The following is a 24,584-nucleotide window of genomic DNA, read 5'->3' as shown; positions in this document are numbered from 1 at the left end:
TGTCAGAAGTCAAAGATTGAGCATCAGAAGCCGTCTGGGCTAATGCAACCGTTGGCTATTCCAGAGTGGAAGTGGGATAGTATCAGTATGGATTTTGTTTCTGGTTTGCCGAGGACAAATAAGAATTTTGAAGCCATTTGGGTGATTGTTGACAGATTGACAAAATCGGCTCATTTCATTCCGATCAGAATGGATTATCCGTTAGAGAGATTAGCTGAATTGTATATTGAGAAAATTGTAAGTTTGCATGGTATTCCGTCGAGTATTGTTTCGGACAGAGATCCTAGATTTACATCAAAATTCTGGGAAGGTTTGCAGAGGGCTTTGGGAACTAAGCTGAGATTGAGTTCTGCATATCATCCACAGACTGATGGTCAGACTGAGAGGACGATTCAGTCACTAGAGGATCTTTTGAGGGCTTGTGTTTTGGAAAAGGGAGGTGCTTGGGATTGTTATTTGCCTTTGATTGAGTTTACCTACAACAATAGTTTTCATTCGAGCATTGGTATGGCACCGTTTGAAGCTTTGTATGGTAGAAGATATCGGACACCTTTGTGTTGGTATGAGTCCGGTGAGAGTGTTGTGGTTGGACCGGAAATTGTTCAACAGACTACGGAAAAGATTAAGATGATTCAGGAGAAGATGAGGATTGCTCAGAGTCGTCAGAAGAGTTATCATGATAAGAGGAGGAAGTCACTTGAGTTCCAAGAGGGAGATCATGTGTTTCTTCGTGTTACTCCGATAACTGGTGTTGGTCGAGCTTTGAAGTCGAAGAAGTTGACACCTCGATTTATTGGTCCTTATCAGATTTTGGAGAGGATAGGGGAGGTAGCCTATCGTGTCGCTTTACCGCCGTCGCTTGCGAATTTGCATGAGGTTTTTCATGTGTCTCAGTTGAGGAGGTACATCCATGATCCGTCGCATGTAGTCCAAGTAGATGATGTACAGGTGAGAGATAACCTGACTGTTGAGACATCACCTATGAGGATCGAGGATCGAGAGTTGAAGCAGTTGCGGGGTAAAGAGATTGCCTTGGTGAAGGTAGCTTGGGGAGGACCAGCAGGTGGCAACGTGACTTGGGAACTGGAGAGTAAGATGAAGGAGTCTTACCCAGAGTTGTTCGCTTGAGGTATGTTTTCGAGGACGAAAACTCTTTTAGTGGGGGAGAGTTATAACACCCCGATAATAATAAAATAATTATTTAAATTGAGTTAATAATTTATTTATTAATTTAGTTAAATAATTGGAAATTTTATTATTTTATTTTTGGACTATTATTATTATTATTCGGAAAATATATATATGTTGGAAATAAGAGAAAGAATCCCATTTTTGGTAAAAATAAAGTTTCACGTGAAAACAGAGAAACGATCGTGAAAGAGGAAAAGGGCAAAGAGACAGAGCAAGGGCTGAAGGTTGAAGAGAGAAAAGCTTGGAGCTCAAAGATTTGCCGGATTAATCAGGTAAGGGGGGTTTATCGTCGATTAATGGGTATTATGGGATAATATGTGATGGGTAGTGATAAGCCGTTAATTTGACCCTAATTGGGATTGTTGATGCTGAAGAATTATGTTGGATAAATTGTATTTAGACTGAAATTGAATCTGTGTTTGGGTTAGTTGTGAAATTCCGAACGTATAGCTTTTTACGGAATCGGAATCGGAGGTCCGGAAGTCCTCCAACGGCGGAAAATTCGGAAAATTTTGCATTCTGCCTTGTGTTAGCGCAGGAACTGCTGTTTTGTCTGCGTTAACCGGTTAACCCAGGGTGTTAACCGGTTAACACTGTTATAATTGGTGAAAATGTGTTGTTTTGCCTGCGTTAACCGGTTAACCCAGGGCGTTAACCGGTTAACACTGTTGCGTTTTGCCAGAAAATGTGTTTTTGCCTGCGTTAACCGGTTAACCCAGGGCGTTAACCGGTTAACACTGTTGCAGAGTGGAAAAATTGGCTTTTAATGTTGTGTACATAATCGAGAGTTGGCCTATGTTGGCGTATGATGTAATAGGGATTATATCCCGCTGTTTTGAGCAGTATCGGTATTAGTAGAGTGTGCTAATACTGTGTTTAATTGATTTACATGATAATGATGTGTTGATACATGTGTTGATGATGTATGATGATATGCATACTGACGTGAATGTATATATTATGCATGTATGTGTGAATGGACTGTTGTATGGCTTAGAGTGTGAGCATATGTCCATTGTGGATTGTTGTTGATGTTGCATTACTAGATGATTAGTGTGCATAGCCTAGCCTTTGGGGCTGTAGCTAATTCCCATGGTGAGGAATTAGTGAGTGAATCATTGTGGATTTGTTGTTGATGTTTGCATGCTAGATGATTAGTGTGCATAGCATAGCCTTTGGGGCTGTAGCTAATTCCCATGGTGAGGAATTAGTGAGTGAGTCATTAGATCTCAAATGAGTGGGACTAGTGAGCTTAGTAGCCGTATCTGGAGGGATCGGTGAGCTTGAACTATATGTTCAAGAATAGTCGGTACCGCATGTGTGGAGTCTCATTGCATAAATTATATATGGCGTATAATATGAATGGATGTAATCCAATATTATACGTGTGTTTGTGTTGTTGTGGAGTATGATTTGAGATTATACTTGTGCCTTATGTTGGTGTTGAGTATGATGATGAGCTGATGTGCTGTTACTGATTGTATGTTGCGATTAGGGTGATTAATGTGTTAAATTACTTAACATGACATTATATTCTATAATGCTTATTATATTGATTGAGGAACTCACCCTTACAACTATTTTTCAGGTAACGAGAAATGAGTTGAGTAGAAGCGAATGCTTGGAGTCTAGTGTAGTCTCCTTAGTGGGTCGTGCTCTGATAGATGTAACATCGGGATGGGATATTTACCTTGTTGAATAATTTACATGTGAATGTTACATGTTTTACATGATTGAGGAGATCTCTATCCGTTGCGTTTTATGCAATTGTTTATGTTTTGAATTAATAAAAGAGCATGACCGTTATATGGTTGAATGGTGTGAATATTATGTGTGACACCCTTGCATGGCATAATTACTCTGAATTGTTATATGTTTATTATTTTTAATTAAATATTTGGGGTATTTTAGAAGGGTGTTACACTCGCAAGTCAACTGGCTAAGGAATACTCCACACCAGTCAACAAGACTACGCCATTCTCCTATCCTAGAGTGCACTCGAGTTCGGGTATATAACTCATCTCACAGAGATCACCAAAGCAAACAGCAATTGTATATCAAGCAATTCAAACATTACAATCAATACAGTTATCCCAAATTGTACAAAAATATGTCAAATAACAGATAAACAAATATCGCACAACAAGGGTGAAAAGTAGGCAATACCACCAGGGATGATTTTATCCCCAGCAGAGTCGCCACTTTTCTGTAGCGGTGTATTCGTCACTGTATGATTTATTGATTAAACCATAAGCAAAACATACAAAGAAATCGAGTCGCCACCGCACTTTTATTTATCCAAAGGATTGGCTAAAAAGCGAACAAAAGCCTAAGAAGTTTTACACATAGAAAACTAATGAAAAGATCAGAGAGTCTGGGTAAGGGGTAAATTACGCAATGGGAAGGTGTTAGGCACCCAAAACGTCCTAGGTACTCCTAGGGAGCCCTTTTCACACTTGTTGTATAAAAAAGTTTATTTGTTTATGACATATTGTGCAAACATGATTGGGAAGATGAGAGAAGAATGTACAATTTATTTATTTTTGTGTTTGAACGGATGAACCCGTTGCCTACGTACCTTCCATCAAAGGTAAGGATCAAAACGCCGTAGTTCGGCTAAAAGATTTCCAAAATATCAGTGGGTTCATTTTAAAACAAGAGCACTAAGGCTTTTCATTCTCAACGGGAGAACACTCAACCAATACCAACAATCCACCATGCGAGGACGGCTTCAACATACTAGTGAGGGGTTAACCCTATAATAAGTATGGAAGACTTACAATCAACTCACTAAGGATGTGGTGAGATTTACATCAACCACTATGAGAATTGAAACATATGGCTAATGTATGAAAACATATCAACAATGGACAAAGCCACAAAACAATTGAATGGGTGAAGTTAATTGATTATGAGTATTTACAAAATATAGTCAAAGTATGATTAGATTTGATTCAAAGAAGTGTTATGAAATGGAGTTTGACAAATCAAGGACTTAGGGTCCAGGTTTCTAATTTGAAAAGACATGAAGATGTTTACACAACATGTCTTTTACAAGTTTTAGAAGTCAACAAGTGAAAAGGGGTTTTGAAACAAAAGGATATGGATGAAGGAGTGTAAAACTTCCTAGAAGTTCACCTCTTGAAATCATATAGAAGATGATTCAAGTGTGTCCTTTGGAATGAGGCAACAAAGCAAGCAAGCAAATAAAAAGCAAGGTGATACCGGATGCCATCAATGGACTTATACCAATCTCACAAACAAAAGCGGACACCGGATACCAATAAATGGATTTACACCAATCTCCTAAAACAAAACAATGATACCGGATGCCAATAAATGGACTTATTCCAATCTCACAAAACAAACACGGATATCAGATGCCAATAAATGGACTTATTCCAATCTCCTAAAACAAAACAAGGATATCAGATGCCAATAAATGGACCTATTCCAATCTCCTAAGGTAAAACAAAACATGGATGTCAGATGCCAATCTATCTGGGCTTACTCTAATCTCCAACAGATGATCATGGGAATACAAATGCAAACAACATGGACTTACAATTGCATCCTCACATACAATAAATAAACAGAAGCACTAAGCAAAGAGGACATAGGTGGCCAATGAAATGGTCTTACACTCAATCCCTTCCAAATCATAGGATCAATGGCCAATGAATGGACTTATAGTTGATTCCTCAATGGGCAAACTCAAACAAACCACAAAGATATGAAATGATGATCATGCAATAATGAACAATTAATGATGATAAATGCATAAAGGCAAACAAGCAAACATGTACAGATGAATCAAGCAATCAATCAAGCAAGTCATTTAGCACACACTATATCCAAGCAATTTGGCTCAAGCAAAGGTTAGACTTTAAAGTCAACTGGAATGGGGTAAGTGGTGCTCTTAACCTTAACATTGAGAGTTAAGGTGAAGCAGATGAAAGGATATGAGGGGTGTGCCTCATTGCTCTTATCCCTGGTCAGGGAGAGCATTGAATATCAGAAAGTGTGGGAGTTCAGAAAGTTGGAACTCTCTCCACAAGTTAATGACTCTATAGATCTTGGGTTTTTACTCACTATGCATCAACACATGTGGTGTGAGAAAGGTGAGTGACACACAGAATAATAGGAGATGGACTACACATCTCTTTTGTCTACCAATTTCCTTATCAAAAGGACTTTTCCTGCTTGGGGACAAAGATAAACAATCACAAACATTGCCTCTTAAGGAGGACTTCAGACAGGTGCCTGGCCAAGTAACAAGCCAGGTCTTCCAGACTACATGAAGAAGAGATATTATACCTCAATGCTTAATCTATCAAGCAAAGCAAAAGCAAGTTCACAATGAACTATAGCAACTAAGGTACCTGTGGAAACATCAAACCAATCAGTATACTATACAGACAATCAACCCACAGTTAATGCAACAGACAACCAACATAAGCAAAGGCATAAGCCACAAGTCAATCCCAATGAATCAACTTCAACCTACAAAACACACATTAGTAAACAAAAGCAAATATCAAATGCTCTCAAGATGAGGCATCATCAATTGTATAACTTGCATGTGCAACCTGAAACAAAGCTTCAAACATGAGATGCAAACCCTTAGGCCAAAGCCTAGGGTCAAAGATGAGGAAAAAATTTAAAACAGAACATGAAAATTCACAAGAATCAAGATTAATCAATCAAGAACAATGTCCAAGTGGTCTCATATCAAAATCATGAACCAATTTCATTTTATACACGAATCATGTCAAAGTGTTCAAGTGGGAATCACATTGGAGCAAACAGAATGAACACAAGCATATCAAATCAACAATGGCTCAATAAATTCCAAGAAAAATCATGCCTAAACAGAACATATCAAATGAGCAACATACCAAAAATCATGGCATTTGGATAAGTGGAAGAATGTCAATTAAAATCAACAAGTCAAGGTATGCAAAAACAAGCTCAAACAAGACCACAAATGGTACATCAAGTTCACACAAGCATAAAACAGTGATGAAAAATGATAAATGATCCAAACCAAAAACACAATGAACTTCAATGTGTCTAGAAAACATATGTAAAATTTCAAGCTCAAATGATAAGGCATAAGAATTTCACAAATCATCTAAATTGAACATTCAACAAAAGTCCAATTATGACAAGCCAGAAGAGAAAATCTCAAACAAATTAGAAATGGATCTAAAAATCCTACAAAAAATCATGCTCAAACCTAACATCCAGAAGTAACAACATGCAAAAATTCAGATCATTTAGCATTTATTTGGCATGTTAAAGAAAAAGCAATTTGGACAAGAAATGGTGTGACACACATTGTCACACCTATATTGATCACATCATATTTCACAAACCAGAAATGCAAAGATAGAAAACTTAATGCCAAAATGCTCATCAAGGTGTCTAGTTTATGCATGCGAATTTTCAGCTTCATTGGATCAAGCATCATGATTTCATAAAAGAAATGGCAAGCAATGTGAAAGAAATGACATACATGAACAAACCCTAGGCTAAAACAATTTTCAACCGAGCACAAATTCTGGAAAAATCACCATAAAATAATAGACATGATGAGGATCATTATGGAAAAATTTCATGTGAATTGGACAAGTATTTTAGGAGTTATGATTTTTTTGATGTGGAAAAAAATAAAAAAATGTGGAAGGAAGCATATGAACATGATAAGCATAAATGAAGAAAATGCAAAAGCAAAATATTGGAAAAGCCTTGAGCCGGATTCGAACCGCGCTCGAATTCAAATTGAGGCGCCACTTAATGAAACGCACCGTTTCATTAAGTGAGGTGGTAAGGCGCTATTGGTGCATGGCACACAAACACCTAAAACTCATGCAACACACGGCCAGGCAGATCAAAATAACTTCTGGAAACTAAACCCTAACGAACTCATGCATGTTCATCCTGTTCATAATCAACATGATCCAAACTTCACAGAAATGCATGAAAATTATATCAATCAATTCATCTTGCATCACACATCACATATCCAATATCAATTTCATTTAATTCTAACCACATCAAAAGAATCGAGCAGAACAAGTTCTAACATCCAAACTTCAAATCATGATAACTTCCTCAATATTGCATGAAATTTCCAGATTTAAACCTCAGCATACTCTATGTTAAAGGATCTACCAGATACACATGATAATTACATGAATTAGAGCGATCGAATTCTAACCTCTATGAAGATGCAGAGTTGAATTCACTTGATTCAAGGCTTGGAAGTCTGAAGCAGATGCTCTATGTTGCTTGAATGAATGAATGGAAGCAAGATTTCAGCTCAACAATGCTTGATTCTCCTTAAAACTCCAACTGCCATGAACATGCTCAAGCTCCAACAGTCATGATCCAGCTTGAATTCTGCACAATCTTGCTTCAACAGATCTTCACAATGCTGTTAGATGATGAACAGATCGAAAAGCAAGCAAAAGAAATGAAGAAAAATGAAGGAAATAGTTGAGAGAATTTGAGATGAAAAAGTTTGGATCTGAAATTATGAATGTGTTCTTGATGAATTCTGTTAGAATTAAGGTTATATACCCTCTGCTAATGAAGCTTGTTAATCCTAATTAGCCATAATGCAAGTAATTAGTGAAATGGAATGGTTTTATGCAAATTGCCAAAATCACCCTTATGCATATGTGGCCAATGGAACAGTGCGAATTTCACTTGAAACAAGTCTTAAAATCTGTTTTGAGGCAAATGGAATTGGTTTGAAATGAGAATAATGCACATTTTTCAAATTCACATTTTCCCACCAAAATTCAAAATGAAATCAAGTGAAAAATGCACTTTTTTTGGGATGAGTTTTAATGAAATGTGATGCATGATTATGATAGCTCACATCAAGAGAAAATTGCTCCAAAAAGAACCACATGAATTGGCCTTTTGGTTCAAAAGTTATGCTAGCTTGAAGTTCAAATTCCATGGACAATGATTTGATCATAACTTGCCAACCACAAATGAGAAATGGATGTTCTTGGACTTTTTGGAAAGGTGAGAGCAAGATCTTCAACTTTCATGTTGGACAAAAGTTTATTTGAAGCTTTCCTGGACATGTAATCTTGAGGATAAGACCTTTCCATTTTTGGCAGTTTGAAATTACAGGTCACCTACTATTTTTGGAAACTTTTTATCTGACCTCAAATTCTCCATTATTGATGTTTGACATGTTAAATGAGACTTGTATGGACATGAATAAGGTCTCTCAAACCATCTTCCACCTTCAAATCCATGATTAAATGCACAGTTGACTTGTGTTGACCATGCTAGGGTTTTGGTTGACTGAACAATGCTTTGATGAATTTCAAGCCTCTACCACTTGAGATCTTGATTCAAAATGATGTCATAGTTCATATGAACTCTTGAGGAATGATCATGGTGCCCAAATTCTTCAGAATGGCCACCATCTATGGCTCAATGAACTGCTTTTGACTGGTTTGACCTAATGTTGCTTCATCTGCAAGTAACCAGGTTAAATGACAGTATTTTTGTACTTTTGGTTAGTAAACAAATGAAAAGCAATGATATACAAATGCTAAACATGCTTGGTGATCAAGAACCACTCTCAAGATACAACCCACCCACAAGGAGGGGAAGCAAGGTGTTCAATGATCCTTGAGGCAATGATATGATATGATATGATGCCATGAGGGATCTTAGGGATAAAATTGGGGTCTTACAGTTATCACTGATGTACTTCCCCAAGCAAGTGTTTCAGTTTATACACTCCCCAGTAGAGTTGACAGTGTCAGACTGTATATCCCCAGTGGAGTTGACATTGCCAGACTGTATCTTCCCAGCAGAAGCGGCAGCTTCTCAGAGATCGATGCCAGATTGATGATCTCGACGCTAGATCCATGGTCTCTTTCCTTGAAGCAGAATCTCGGTACCGTATCGATGTTTGCTTCCCCTGCTGAGTCGTCTCTCTCGCAGATTATGGTTGCCAGAACCACTGTCATCTCCCTTAGCAGTCGGTTTTCAGGGCCATTCTCTCCTCAGTCAGAGCCTCGGTATGTTTTTATTTGCCAGAACACCGTGTGGCAGGTCATCTCCCCACAGAATTCTTTGTGCCGTGTATTTCCAACAGCATTGCCAGGGTCTAGAAGATTGTTATCATTTCCCCAGCAGGATTCCTTGCCTCGATTTGGCATTCTCTTCTCCCCAGCATTTCGCATCCCCGCATGTAGGATCATATTGCATTGCATCCTCCCAAATCGCGTAGCATTTCCATTTTCATGGAGCATTACGCCATCGAAAAATTCAAACATATGCATATAAAGCATAAAACATTCTCGGTATCCCATTTGTATTTGCCAGGGCAACCCTGAACCATATTGACGAATGCCTTCCCATGCTCGGGCAATGGGTTCTTCTTCACATTCGGGCCTACATCCTTGAAGAATAGTATCCCGCTCCTCACAAGGTCTTGCACCTTGGTCTTTAAAGGAAAATAATTCTCCACATCATGTCCGGGCGCACCGGAATGATACACATAGTGAAGTTCAGGCTTTTACCACCATTGAGGATTGGCTGGCACAGAAGGAGGATCACGAGGAGTTATCAACTTCCTATCAATTAAGGAAGGATAAAGTTCAGCATAGGTCATAGGAATTGGGTCGAAGGTCACCCTCTTCCTCTCATAGTTGCTAGTGTTGGTGTTGTTATTGTTGAGAGGCTGGTAAGCCTGTTGTTGTTGACGATGTTGTTGTTGTGATTGTTGTTGAACTTCTCTGAAAGTAGGTGCTATATGAGCCAGCTGGTGTTGGTTAATAGTTGGTCGGACTTCTTTCCTCCTCACAGAGGGCCTTATCTTAACATGGGAAGAAACAGCATGAGTCTCCCCTTCTTTCTTCCTGGCAAATCCCCCATATTTCTTTGCCGAATTGCCATCATCACGGGACAGTCGTCCTTCACGGACTCCCTCTTCTAGCCTCATCCCCATATTTACCATTTCGGTAAAGTCTGAGGGAGCACTAGCAATCATGCGCTCATAGTAGAAAGAGCTCAAAGTCTTCAAGAAGATCTTTGTCATCTCCTTCTCCTCCAAGGGTGGCACTACCTGAGCTGCCAACTCTCGCCACCTCTGGGCATATTCCTTGAAGGTCTCCTTGTCCTTCTGGGACATCGCCCTTAACTGATCTTTGTCTGGAGCCATATCCATATTGTACTTATACTGTTTCACAAACGCCTCTCCAAGATCATTAAAAGTGCGAATGCTTGCACTCTCTAGCCCCATATACCACCAGAGCACAACACCTGTCAGGATGTCCTGAAAATAGTGATCTTCACGTTGAGAGCATACATCACAAGATGGCTGAGCGGACATGTGTTTCCCTTGTATTTCTCAAAGTCATGCACTTTGAATTTAACCGGGATCTTCACGTTGGGCACCAAGAACAATTCAGCAGCACTCTTCCCAAAAAGGTCCTTACCTCTCAAATTTTTCAATTCCTTGCGCAACTCAAGAAATTGATCTTCCATCTCATCCATTTTCTCATATATGTCCGGGCCCTCAGATGGCTCAGAATGATAAATGGTGTCTTCCACACGAGGTAAGGTGTGCACAATGGGAGGTGGCACAGACAGGACCGGGCTAGATGCAGCAAAGAAGCAAAGGTGGGAGCGAAACCCTCTGGCACAAAATTAGATGGCATTCCCCAAGGGAATCCAGCAGGCATATTAGGAGCAAAGTGAGCGGTGGCATCAGGCACTGTTGAAGTAACCACTTCAGAGGTGACTGTCCTCGCGGGAGGAGTTGCAGGAGTTGGAGAAGCTTGACCTTGCGCAACAAGGACTGACTCCATCATGGCAGTCAGCCCAGCAATTTCCTCCTTCAAAGCTCTGTTCTCTTGCTCAAGGTGTTCCATGATCTTCTGATGATTTGCTCGGGTATTGTACCGGTGCGTCAGCTTGTCTTCAAAATAAATTAAGAGCAAAGAGTTAGACCACTGTACCAAAGCTCGAAACCAAAACCTGCTTATGCATATGATGCATGCAATGCTTATGCACATGATTTGTTTTTTTATCGGAGGAACTTTATAAAGATCTATTTGCAAATGTTTTGAAAATATTGAACTTTTTAATACATATATGGAATACTCATATAATATTTGGAAACTTTTTACACCAAGGAAGTAGTACATTCTCGGTAACCAAATACAATACAAGAGAAAAGGAGAATAAACATCATATGGAGCCCTAGAAACAATCTTCTAAAGCCTTTGAGATCAGACGAAACGTTGCAAGAAGCCTCTTCACCTCTCTCTCTCATAAGCTACTTCCATATCGACCTTCTCCTTAGCGAGCTGATCATACCTCTTCTTCTAAAACCTAGATGAGTGGGAAGGAGATAAGTAACCACATCATCGGGTTCATCAATAACCTGATGCTCTAGGAACTCTATCATTGCATCCTTATCCTTGAGCTGCTAAAGAAGCTCCTCACGCTCACGAACCTATGCACGTGAACGGTCTTCATCTCTCAACTCCGCTACTCCTTGATTAGGGAGGGTTAAAGGCCCAACCATAACCATATGGGTAGGTCTCGGATACTCGTATGACATATGGTACTCAAGAGCTCTCTTCCTTACCCAAGAGGTGTAAGATTCCAAAGCAACACAATTCTTCAGACCAAGCTCATTCCTCCCTTTCCTATGAACCTTGCGCCAGGCGCTGACCATCCTATCCTTCAGGTTTTGGGGATCTTTACCCTCTTGAAAGAACAAGCCTTCTAATGAAATGTTGTTAGGTTTATCCTTTAAGGGGAACCCAAGCTGACGGCGAGCCAAAGCAGGGTTGTAGTTAATTCCACCACATGTACCAAGAAGAGGTACATTGGAGAACTCACCAGAAGAATCAATAATCTGAACACCATCATAAACGCGATTATACCAAGATATATCATCATTAGTGAGAGACATAAGTCTCGTGGACCACCGTAGACATCCATTGTTCTCCTTGAAGGCAAGCGTCTGAGGCAAGTGTGAAATAAACCACTTGTACAGTAGAGGCAGACATCATACAATGGCACCACCACCCTTTGCATTCCTCATATGAAAAGAGAAATAAGTGTCACCCAACAGAGTCGGAACGGGATTAAGAGAAGAGAAAATCCTAATAACGTTCACATCCACGAAGTTGTCGATGTTGGGAAATAACACTAGCCCATAGATGAGGAGTACAAATATGGCTTCGAAAGCTTCCTTACTCATGGCCTTCCCAAACAAGGTAGCTTTCGCAATCAGAAACTCAGATGGGAGACCTTGAATTCCACCTTTGGTAGTCATATTGGCAACAATGTCAGATACATCCACATGAAGCATATCAGCAATCTCTTGAGAAGACGGAATCTTCTCCAAACCACCGAACAACAACTGGTCAAGAATAGGTATACCCACATGATAAGCATACTCCTCCAATATAGGCAAAAGCTGGAAATCCGGAAAAGTGAAACACCGATACAGAGGATCGTAGAACTGCACCAACACACTCATCAGACCCTCCTCCACCTTGGTAGAAAGAATAGACAGAAGCTTCCCATGGCGAGCTTTGAACTCCAATGGCTCTAATACATAAGATGCCAAACTCCTTAACTCTTTCAAGTCGGGTTGTCTGAAACTGTACTTCTTCGTATTCCTTCTTTGCTTATCCATGTCTGAAAATTTGCAAATAGACCTCTTAAGTTCCTTGTAAAATCTTTTATTGTTGATGACATGAATGCGAATGAATGCATGGATGCATGGATGCAACAAACACACTCAAGGATCAAGCAAGTCACACCACACAAAGGTCACGGGATGGCTCAAGTCATCGTCAATATCAATCATCTATTTTGGTGGATTATGGTTTACACCTGAGCAACACCCAAGTTCCATTGATATTGAGGATATACGAGAACGGATCGACCGCGAATCAAGGGTTTGTTGTAAGTCAAGAGCATGGAGTCTCAGTTAAGAACCACCCAAAGGGAGTGTACTATGGTTAAATCTATCAATCATGTTCTAAAAAGATTCCCATAGTCATCATCCCATCTTTCGGATATTATCGGATAAAACAACTACTCGTCCTCCAAAAATATTCTCAAGAGGGATTCTTATGAGTGTAGTATCGCGTAACAATCGCATCAAGTCTTACACTTGAACGACCTTCGCGCTACGTCCTAAAATAGGCCAAGATGGGCTAGGTATCTAAGGTCCTTGGCTTCTAAGGTTCTTATTGGAAAGAGTAATGCCTAACCACGACTACTCATGTGACATTATTAATCCCAATAAGACCTCCACCAAGTGAATGGTCTTGCAAGTTAACTTGTTAAGGAATAACTCCGCACAAGTCAACAAGACTATGCCATTCTCCTATCATAAGTGCACTCGAGTTCGGGTATAGAACTCATCTCACAAGAAACCACCAAGCATACAAGAAATTAATATATCAAGCAATTCATGCATTACAAACAATAAATTCATCCCAAATTTGCACAAAAAATATGTCACAAATAAATATAAACATACAACACATACAAGCAAAAAGTAGGCTAAACCCACTAGGGAGAACATCAACTCCTCAGTAGAGTCGCCACTTTTCTGTAGCGGGGTTTTCGTTACCTTTAGGTTTATTTACTAAACCAAAAGTCAACATACAATTCAAGTCGCCACCGCACTTTTATTTGTCCAAAGGAAAGGCTAAAAAGCGAACAAAAGCCAAGTAAGAAGTTTTTTCAAATAAAAAACTAATAAAAATGTCAGAGATCTAGGTAAGGGGGTTGGTTATGAAATGGGAAGGTTTTACGCACCCAAAACATCCTTAGTACTCTAAGGGAACCCTTTTTGCAAATATGTGTTGTAGGTTGGTATTTGTGAAAAGATTTGTACAAAAGATTGAAGGGATGAGAAGAGAATAGATTATATTTACAAATTTTGTTGTTTGAATGAATGAACCCATTGCTTACGTACCATCACAAAGGAGGATCAAAACCTCGTAGTTCGGGGTAAAAATCTCAAAGATTGGTGAATTGATTTGATCAAAAGCCTTAAGGTCTTTTGTTATAAAAGGGAGAAAACTCAACCTAAACCAACAATCCACCATGTGAGGAAGGCTTCAACATGCTAGTGAGGAATTAACCCTATAATAAGCATGGAATACTTATAATCCAATCACTAAGGATGAGGTGAGATTTACATCAACCACTATTATAACTCAAACCTATGACTAATGTTTATGAAAAGGTTTTAACAGGTGGCCATTGGAACCACAAAAACAACTTGAAGTGAGTTATATTTACAAGTTAGACTTATTTACAAAATGAAGTCAAAGTGGGATTAATGTTTATTCACAATGAGTATTTATGAGAATGGTTTTAAAAATTCAAAGGCCTAAGGCCTAGGTTTCTAATTTGAAACAAAGTCAAAGTTTGAAAATGATAATTTGGCTTGGTTAGAGGGGGGAGAAGAGAGAAGGGCTAGTCCTAAAGCATACAAAGATAAGAGGGGAAAATAAAACCCTTGGAGTTCTTTTTCTTGAGGTCATAGAGATGACTCAAGATGCTCCTTTCCTTTGGACTTGGCACACCAACAAGCAATCAAACAATTTGAACTCAAGCTTCTAGGATCTCCACATGGCTTGGCTCTTAACTTGGCTACTCATGACAATGGTCCTCTTTTCACAATCTTAAGATGGGATCCCTATCACACAAGAACAAACATCAAAAAGTTCACAACACAATAAAGAGAAATGGACAAAGAATAAGTTTAGAGGAGAAGTCCTTTGAGATCAACTTTGAGTTTTAGCATGCTAAAGGCATGAGGCCTAGTTGCTCTTCAACAAATTTTGCATTCTAAAGGCATGAGGCCTAGTTTCTCTTGAACTCCTTTAAGCATAGGTAAGTCCTAATTCTAAGTCCTTTCTCCTTTTTGCATTTGGGTTCAAATCAAACAAACACAAAACAACACAAGATAACAATGTATTTATACACAATAATGGGCTCAAATGAGAAAAAGAAAAATGACATAAACATAAAATATGTGCTCAAGTGAGCAAAGTGAAAATCAATATGAATAATGAGCAAGAAATAAATGACATTAAAAGTAAATGGCAAGAAATTAAATGCACAAATTAAAGTTAGTAGTTAGTAAAGTTACGTTAGCTTGTCATAAGACAATGTAACGCTATGTTAAGCAATCGTAAGTGGACTAATGTAGTAGTCACACCTATCTGAGGCCGGTCAATAAAAATATAGGCAAATAACACAAGTTAGAGATCATGACTAGTAAGCCAAGCTCCATAAACTTGTCATGCCAAACAAAAGGAGAAGGGCCTTGTATTGACTTTTAGTTATTTGCTTGACCAAGAAGCAACCTATCTTGGACACAAAATAACTCACTTGATTATGGATCAAGTTGAGTTTGGTTTGGATCAAAGAATGTTAAACTTCTCATTTGTCAAGACCAACTTCAACACTTTAACTCATTGGCCATTGATGGAAAGGAAGGGAGGGAAAAAGAAGATCACAACCAAATCCAATTGATCAAATGTGAATCAAATCAACATCAACCAACACCAAACATAAAAGAAATGAAGATAACAAGTCAAAGAGTCAATGGTATTTTTTTGGTATTTTTTGAATTAAAATAAAATGCAAATATAAAATAAACAAATAAGGTCAAACCTCAAACTCAATTCAAAACAACTTCAATGAGTCCAATTAAATTCTCATAGGTTCAAAATAGTCAAACAAGTTTTGACTAATTTTCTCACAAATTTTTGAAATCAGAAAGTATTTAAAATCAATTAAAAACAATTAAAAATAACATAATCGATGAAATGGTACATGGGCTTGGATAACATGCAGATTCTCACTTTTAATGACCTGGGAGAAGCGTTTGTTCGACAATACAAGTACAATAGGGGCATGGATCCAGATAGAGATCAACTTCAGGCGATGTCCCATAAAGAAAAAGAAACATTCAAAGAGTATGCGCAGAGATGGCGTGAAATCGCTGCTCAAATTAGCCCTTCTTTGGAAGAAAAGAAAATGACAAAGATATTCTTGAAAACATTAAGTTCCTTTTACTATGAAAAGATGGTGGCAAGCGCTCTAAGCGATTTCACTGAAATGGTGGATATGGGGATGCATATTGAGGAGGGTGTCTGAGAGGGATGTTTGCCTATAGAAGGAAGTTCTTCTGGTACAACCAAGAAATACTCTTTATGGTTATCCAATTACGGACAACGTTGGATCAACAATAAAGCACTCGACTCTACATCTAGGATCCATAGTGGTTTCAGGTCGAAGAGTGGTATACACCATTATCACCATGAGAATAACTTATGACACTTTGCATAACTTTCTATATAGTATTCTCATAGCGGGTCAATCCGGTATAAATATTACTCTTAATATTCATACCTATGTTTAAGACTTGATAACTCCTTATCCATGATCCATGAGATGTGATCATCAGTCTACAAACATAATAATCTTAATGCTTTAATGTTATCCCACTTCACAATAAAGCTTGACTACGGATACTTTAAGAATAGTGTCCTTATGTTTAATGTGATCTCATGATTAAGTCATACTTGATACATTAAACGGGCTATCTATTCTAGGGACTTTATTAAACAAACATAATAAAGAAAAGCCTTTTATTATTAATAAATAATTCGATACAAGTACCAAAAGTATTGGCCTGTAGGGCTTACACCAACATAAATGACATAAGGAAATCCTTGGTAGAGATGCATAAGCTGTTATGTGAACACAGTCATTATGAGCATGATCATGATAGGTGCCAAGTGTGCACTATCAATGAAAGAGGATGCCGTCAAGTGAGAAATGATATCCAAGAGATGCTAGATCAAGGGATGATTGAGATACTTCAGAATCGTAATGAGGATGAAGTCGATGTTATTACTCCCGTATTCAAAATTCCGGATCTTGTTATTATCAAGTACGGTGGCAGCAAGAAGAAAGTGTCGCTAACTCTTGTGATTAAGCCAGCGGGTCCTGTCCCGTATGTATCAGACAAAGCGGTTCCCTACCGTTATAACGCTATTATGTTGGAAGATGGGAAGGAGGTGTTGTTGCCCTTAACCTCTGCTGTAAGCATTTTTAACGTTAGTGGAGTGACCCGTAGTGGTCATGTTTTCTCGGCTCAGCCAAAATCCCACGAAGACGTTGTGAAGAAAGATGTTGTCAATCCTTCCGGTCTCGTGGGGACTTCTTCTTCGAATCAGTTTTTTCCTGTTGTAAAGGGTGTTGACCCTGTTGTTAATAAATCTGTTAAAGCTCCTTTCTTGGTTGGCCAGTCTGGCATGTTAAGAGAGGATGGTGATGAGACACTGAGGCTCATCAAAAGGAGTGAGTACAATATTGTAGATCAGTTGCTTCAAACTCCATCAAAGATATCCGTCCTATCTTTGTTGATGAATTCAGAGCCACACCATGAAGCATTGTAGAGGGTGTTGGATGTGGCATACGTGGATCACGATGTCACGATTGAGCAGTTTGATAGCATTGTTGCAAATATAACTTCCTACAACGATTTGAGCTTCTATGATGATGATCTTCCCGAGGAGGGAAAAGACCATAATTTGGCTTTACATATCTCCATGAATTGTAAAGACGATGCCATTTCCAATGTGTTGGTGGATACAGGGTCATCACTTAATGTATTGCCAAAATTGACTCTTGCTAAACTTTCATACCAGGGCCCTCCCATGAGGCAGAGTGGAGTGGTAGTGAAAGATTTTGATGGATCGCGTAAAACTGTGATCGGTGAATTAGAACTCCCGATCAAGATTGGACCTAGTGATTTCCAGATCACTTTCCAGGTCATGGATATACATCCGTCATACAGCTGTTTGCTCGGTAGACCATGGATTCACGAGGTAGGCGTCGTGACATCCACACTGCACCAAAAGTTGAAGTTTGTTAAGAACAAAAAGTTGGTGGTGATAGGGGGAGAGAATGCTCTCTTGGTTAGCCATTTATCTTCCTTTTACTACATTGATGCTGAGGATGAGGTTGGAACTCCGTTCCAAGCCTTATCTATTGCTGAGCCTTCTAGGAAAGGACTTTCTTCATTTGTCTCCTACAATGATGCGAAGTTGGCCATTGAGCATGGTGCAACTACTAGTTTGGGGAAAATGATAAAGTTGGAAGATAATAAGTCCCGGGCTGGTATAGGGTACTCTTCTGGTGTTTCTAATGATCTTGGGTTGTTCCAGAGTGGAGGTTTCATCCACACCGTTGAGGACCAGGAAGTTGTTGCCATCATTGAAGAAGATGAAGAGGAAGACCTTGGCAACTTTGTCATACCCAGAGGAATCTACAATAATTGGGTCGTTGTTGATGTTCCAACAGTTATCCATAAGTCAACGTAATGTGTTCATTTTGTTTAAAAACCCTTCTCCCATGCCAAAAGGAGAAGTGAAGACATTGTTGGCATAATTTGATTAATACAATGATATTCATTCAATAATCGCATGTTAAATGTTTATTTTTCAAATTATTTTTCATTTTTTCTTTTTGCATGAAATTGGTGATCACTATAAAACCCTAAAAAAGAAAATAAAATCAATCTTTTCATCTGCATAATGATTTGCCTTGTTTGAATTCTGAAATCTCTTTTATACTCAAAATCATTATGCAGGTTGATCAAACCCATTGAACATAATGATCCAACACCATCTCCCAACTTTGAGTTCCCTGTATTTGAGGTAGAAGAAGATGATGTTGAAGAGATTCCTGATGAGATCACCCGTCTGCTTGAGCATGAGGAGAAGGTCATTCAGCCACATCTTAAGAATATGGAAACAGTCAACTTGGGGTCTGAAGACTGGATTCGTGAAGTGAAGATTGGGGAACTCCTTGAAGAGTATGTTAAGAAGGGGTTGATTGAGTTGCTAAGAGAATATGTTGACGTCTTTGCCTGGTCGTATGAAGACATGCCTGGTCTAGATACTGATATCGTGCAACATTTCTTGCCGTTGAAGCCTCTGTGTGTGCCTGTGAAGCAGAAGCTCATAAGAACCCATCCTAATATGGCAGTAAAGATTAAAGAAGAAGTTCAGAAGCAAATTGATGCGAGGTTTCTTGTGACTTCTACATATCCTTAATGGGTGGCCAATATTGTGCATGTGCCTAAGAAAGATGGAAAAGTTCGAATGTGTGTGGATTACCGTGACTTGAATAAAGCTAGTCCGAAAGATGATTTTCCTCTACCGCACATTGATATGTTGGTAGACAATACAGCTAAATTCAATGTCTTTTCGTTTATGGACAGATTTTCCGGTTATAATCAGATTAAAATGGAACCCGAGGATATGGAGAAGACAACATTCATCACACCTTGGGGAACATTCTATTATCGAGTGATGCCCTTCGGTTTGAAGAACACTGGAGCCACGTATCAACGTGCTATGACTACCTTGTTTCATGATATGATACACAAGGAGATCGAGGTGTATGTTGATGATATGATTGCGAATTCGAAAACGGAAGTTGAGCATGTAGAACACTTGTTGAAGCTTTTCCAGCGCTTGAGGAAGTACAAGCTCTGCTTGAACCCGAACAAGTGTACATTTGGAGTCCGTTCCGGCAAGTTATTGGGCTTTATTGTTAGTGAGAGAGGTATTGAGGTTGATCCTGGCAAGGTCAAAGCAATACAAGAGATGCCCGCGCCCAAAACTGAGAAGCAAGTCCGAGGTTTTCTTGGTCGCTTGAATTACATTTCGAGATTTATATCCCACATGACTGCCACATGTATGCCTATATTCAAGCTCCTCCAGAAAGATCAGTGTCAGGATTGGACCGAGGATTGCCAAAAGGCCTTCGACAATATCGAAGAGTATTTATCCGAGCCTCTGATTCTGTCTCCGCCTGTTGGAGGGAGACCGTTGATGATTCCATGGGTTGTGTCCTAGGCTAGCAAGATGAATATGGAAAGAAATAATATGCAATATACTACTTGAGTAAGAAGTTCACCGACTGTGAGTCTCGGTACTTAATGCTTGAGAAGACATGTTGTGCTTTGGCCTGGGCTACTAAGTGTTTACGCCAGTATATGTTGAATCATACGACTTGGTTGATATCCAAAATGGATTTGATCAAGTATATCTTTGAGAAGCCTGCTTTAACTGGGAGAATTGCCCGTTGGCAGATGTTGTTATCTGAGTATAATATTGAGTATTGAGCTCAAAAAGCTATTAAAGGTAGTATCTTGGCTGACCATTTGGCACATCAACCAATTGAAGATTATCAGTCCGTGCAATATGACTTCCCTGATGAGGAGATTCTGTATTTGAAGATGAATGATTGTGATGAGCCTACGCTCGATGAAGGGCCAGAGCCTTTTTCCCAATGGGGTATGATGTTCGATGGCACTGTCAATCAGTATGGAAATGGTATTGGGGCAGTGATTATTACTCCTCAAGGCACACATTTTCCTTTTACAACAAGGCTAACTTTCAAATGCACGAATAATATGGCGGAGTATGAGGCTTGTATTATGGGTTTGGAAGAATATATTGATCTTAGGATCAAACATCTTGATGTTTATGGCGATTCGGCCCTTGTTGTTAATCAGGTTAAGGGTGAATGGGAGACGAATCATCCTGGCCTTATCCCATATAGAGATTATGCGAGGAGGATTTCAACTTTCTTTACTAAGGTTGACTTCCATCATATTCCTTGAGATGAGAATCGGATGGCAGATGCTCTCGCTACGCTTGCTTCAATGGTTGCTGTCAATTATTGGAATGAAGTTCCAAATATTACTGTGATGCGCTTGGATAGACCAGCTCATGTGTTTGTAGTTGAAGAGGTAAAAGATGATAAGCCGTGGTACTATGATATCAAGTGTTTTCTTCAAAGTCAGACTTACCCGCCTGGGGCATCTTTTAAAGATAAGAAGACTTTAAGGAGATTATTTGGCAGTTTCTACCTTAATGGTGATGTGCTTTGCAAGAGGAATTTTGACATAGTTCTGCTCAGATGCGTGGATAGACATGAAGCAGGCCTGTTAATGACTGAAGTCCATGAGGGTTCATTTGGTACTCATTCCAATGGACATGTTATGTGTAACACCCCGATAAAATAAGATAATTATTTACTTTAAGTTAATAATATATTTATTAATTTAATTAAATAATTGGAATATTTTATTGGAATTATTATTATTGGATTATTTTATTATTATTATTATTGGAATAAAAGTTGGAATTAGAAAAGGTCCCATTTGGTAAAAGGGTTATTTTCACGTGAAAAGGAAAAAGGGACAAAAAAGTGGAAAAGGGCAAAGAGAGCCAGAAAACAAGGGTTGAAGAGAGGAAGAGCTTGAAGCTTAAAGATTCGCCGGATTAACTCAGGTAAGGGGGGTTTATCATCGTTTAATGGGTATTATGGGATAACATGTAATGGGTAGTGATAAACCATTGATTTGAATCTAATTGGAATGATGCATGATGAAATTGTTAACTTTTGGATGAACGAAATTTGGATTATAATTGAAGGATATTCGTAGGAATTAGATGTAATAATGTTAGAATTGGTGAAATCGAATAAGGTATGATTCGTGTTAGATGATATGAACGATTAATGTGAAAAATTGGATTGTAGGAGGTTGGAATTGGGAGATCTCGTAGCAGAGAAAACCATAGCAGATCTGGAAATCTGGTTTCTGGTCATACGCGTATGGCACTAGGCAATACGCGTATGAGATGGTCTGGTACGCGTATGGCACGAGGCAATACGCGTATGGATAAGGAAGATGATGTTTTGAACGTGGTTTGGCCTCTGTTGGTACGCGTATGGGGAAGTGGTACGCGTAGCATACGCGTATGAGATAGGTGGTACGCGTATGGGATTGGCTGAGAAATGAGCCATACGCGTATGGGACTAGGCAATACGCGTATGGGCAGGATTGTGATTTTTCTGTGCTGTTGTTGTGCAGTTGTTGGTTGTTCAGCTGAGTAATGTAATTTAGCTGATGTATGATAGAGTAGGGATCATTTCCCGTTGTTTTGAGTAGTATAGGTATTAGTAGAGTGTGCTAATGCTGTGATTGACTATGTGGTATGACATGATATGATTATGTGGTGAATATGTTGATGATGTATGATGATATGCATAATGTTGTGAATGTATCTATCATGTATGAAATTATGAATGGACTGTTTATGGCTTAGAGTGTGAGCATATGTCCATTGTGGATGATTGTTGGTGTTTGCATGACTAAGTGATTTAGCTTGCATATTGTGGCCTTTATGGTGGTAGCTAATTCCCATGGTGAGGAATTAGTGAGTTAGTATTGTGGATTGTTGTTGATGTTTGCATGCTAGGTGATTAGCGTGCATATCATAGCCCTTGGGGTGGTAGCTAATTCCCATGGTGAGGAATTAGTGAGTGAGTCACTAGGTCTCAAATGAGTGGGACTAGTGAGCTTGGTAGCCGTACCTGGATTTGGTCGGTGAGGTTGAACTATATGTTCACGAATAGTCGGTACCGCATGCATGGAGTCTCATTGCATAATATATATATGTATGGCGTATAATATGAATGGATGTATTCCAATATTATACGTGTGTTTTATGATTGTGTTGAGTTTGAGTATGATGATGATGATGATTATGAGTTGATATTGCCATTGCTGAATATGTGTGATCTAGTTAGGGTGATGATATGTGTTAAATTACTTAGCATTACATGATGTTTTATAATGCTTATTATATCGATTGAGGAACTCACCCTTACAACTATTTTTCAGGTAACGAGCAGTGATTGAGTAGAAGCTAGTCCTTGGAGTCTAGTGTAGTTTCCTTAGTGGGTCATGCTCTGGTAGATGTAACCTCGGGATGGGATGTTTTACTATGTTTTCATTTGGTTGTTGAACAACTTTACATGTAATGTATTACATGGTTTGAATGTTGTTAGTTTGTATCCGCTGCGTATTATGCAAATGTTTTATTTTGATTAAATAAATGAGCATGACAGGATATTTTGGAAAATGGTGTGAAATGATTGTGTGACACCCTTAATTGCATAATTACTCTGATTGATATATTGCTATTTTAATTAAATATTTTGGGGTATTTTAGAAGGGTGTTACATTAGTGGTATCAGAGCATAGTCGGTCGAGTCGAGTCGTAATTATATTGTTTCCCTGTACGTGATAGGTGTTGTGTAACCCTATCAGTACTTATTGTTTTAGCTTGTTGGGTTTTCAGAATAGAGATGGCTGGAAGAGGTAGAGATGATGTTGCGATTGCTGAGGCTCTGGGTATGCTAGCTGGAGTACTTGGAGGAAATCCGAATGTTGTGGGAATGGGAGCTGCTCGTCAACTGAGTGAGTTCCAGAAGAACAATCCTCCAATGTTTAAGGGAGCATACGATCCAGATGGTGCTCAGAAGTGGTTGAAGGAGATCGAGAGGATCTTCCGAGTGACTGAGTGTGCCGATAACCAGAAGGTCAGGTTCGGTACGCATATGCTGTCAGAAGAAGCAGATGATTGGTGGGTTGCTACCCGCACTGAGTTGGAATCTGCTGGGAATGCTGAGATCACTTGGGCGGTGTTCAGAGAGCCATTCCTGAGGAAGTACTTTCCAGAGGATGTCAGAGGAAAGAAAGAGATAGAGTTCTTGGAATTGAAGCAGGGCAATCGGTCTGTTACTGAGTATGCTGCTAAGTTCACAGAACTGTCGAAGTATTACACTCCCTATAACGAGGCTACTGGGGAATTTTCAAAATGTGTGAAGTTTGAGAACGGGTTACGTCCCGAGATTAAGCAGGCTATTGGGTATCAACGGATCAGAGTGTTTTCTGATTTGGTTGACTGTTGCAGGATTTTTGAACAGGATACCAAAGCCAGAGCGGAGAGCTATCAGCAAAGGGTTGATAGGAAAGGCAAGAATCAGAATGATCGTGGGAAACCGTATGCAGCTGGAAAAGGTTTCCAGAGACAAAGTGGGATGAAGAGGCCTAGTGGGGGAGACTCCAGTGCCCCTGCTAAGTGTTTCAGATGTGGTCGGGCTGGACATCGTATCCATGAGTGTACCAGTAATGAGAAGAAGTGTTTTAAGTGTGGAAAAGGTGGTCACCTGGCTGCAGAGTGCCGGTTGAAGACTGTGACTTGTTTCAACTGTGGAGAGGTGGGTCATATCAGTCCACAGTGTCCTAAGCCGAAGAGAGAGAACCAGTCGGGAGGCAAGGTCTTTGCTTTATCGGGTTCTGAGACTTCTGCAGATGATCGTTTGATCCGAGGTACGTGTTATATTAATGGCTTTCCTCTTGTAGCTATTATTGACACAGGTGCGACTCATTCCTTTATATCTTTGGATTGTGCTGTGAAACT

The sequence above is a fragment of the Lathyrus oleraceus genome, chromosome 2 (assembly GCF_024323335.1).
Source record: "Lathyrus oleraceus cultivar Zhongwan6 chromosome 2, CAAS_Psat_ZW6_1.0, whole genome shotgun sequence".
Lineage (NCBI taxonomy): Eukaryota > Viridiplantae > Streptophyta > Magnoliopsida > Fabales > Fabaceae > Lathyrus > Lathyrus oleraceus.
This window is presented reverse-complemented; position numbering follows the sequence as displayed.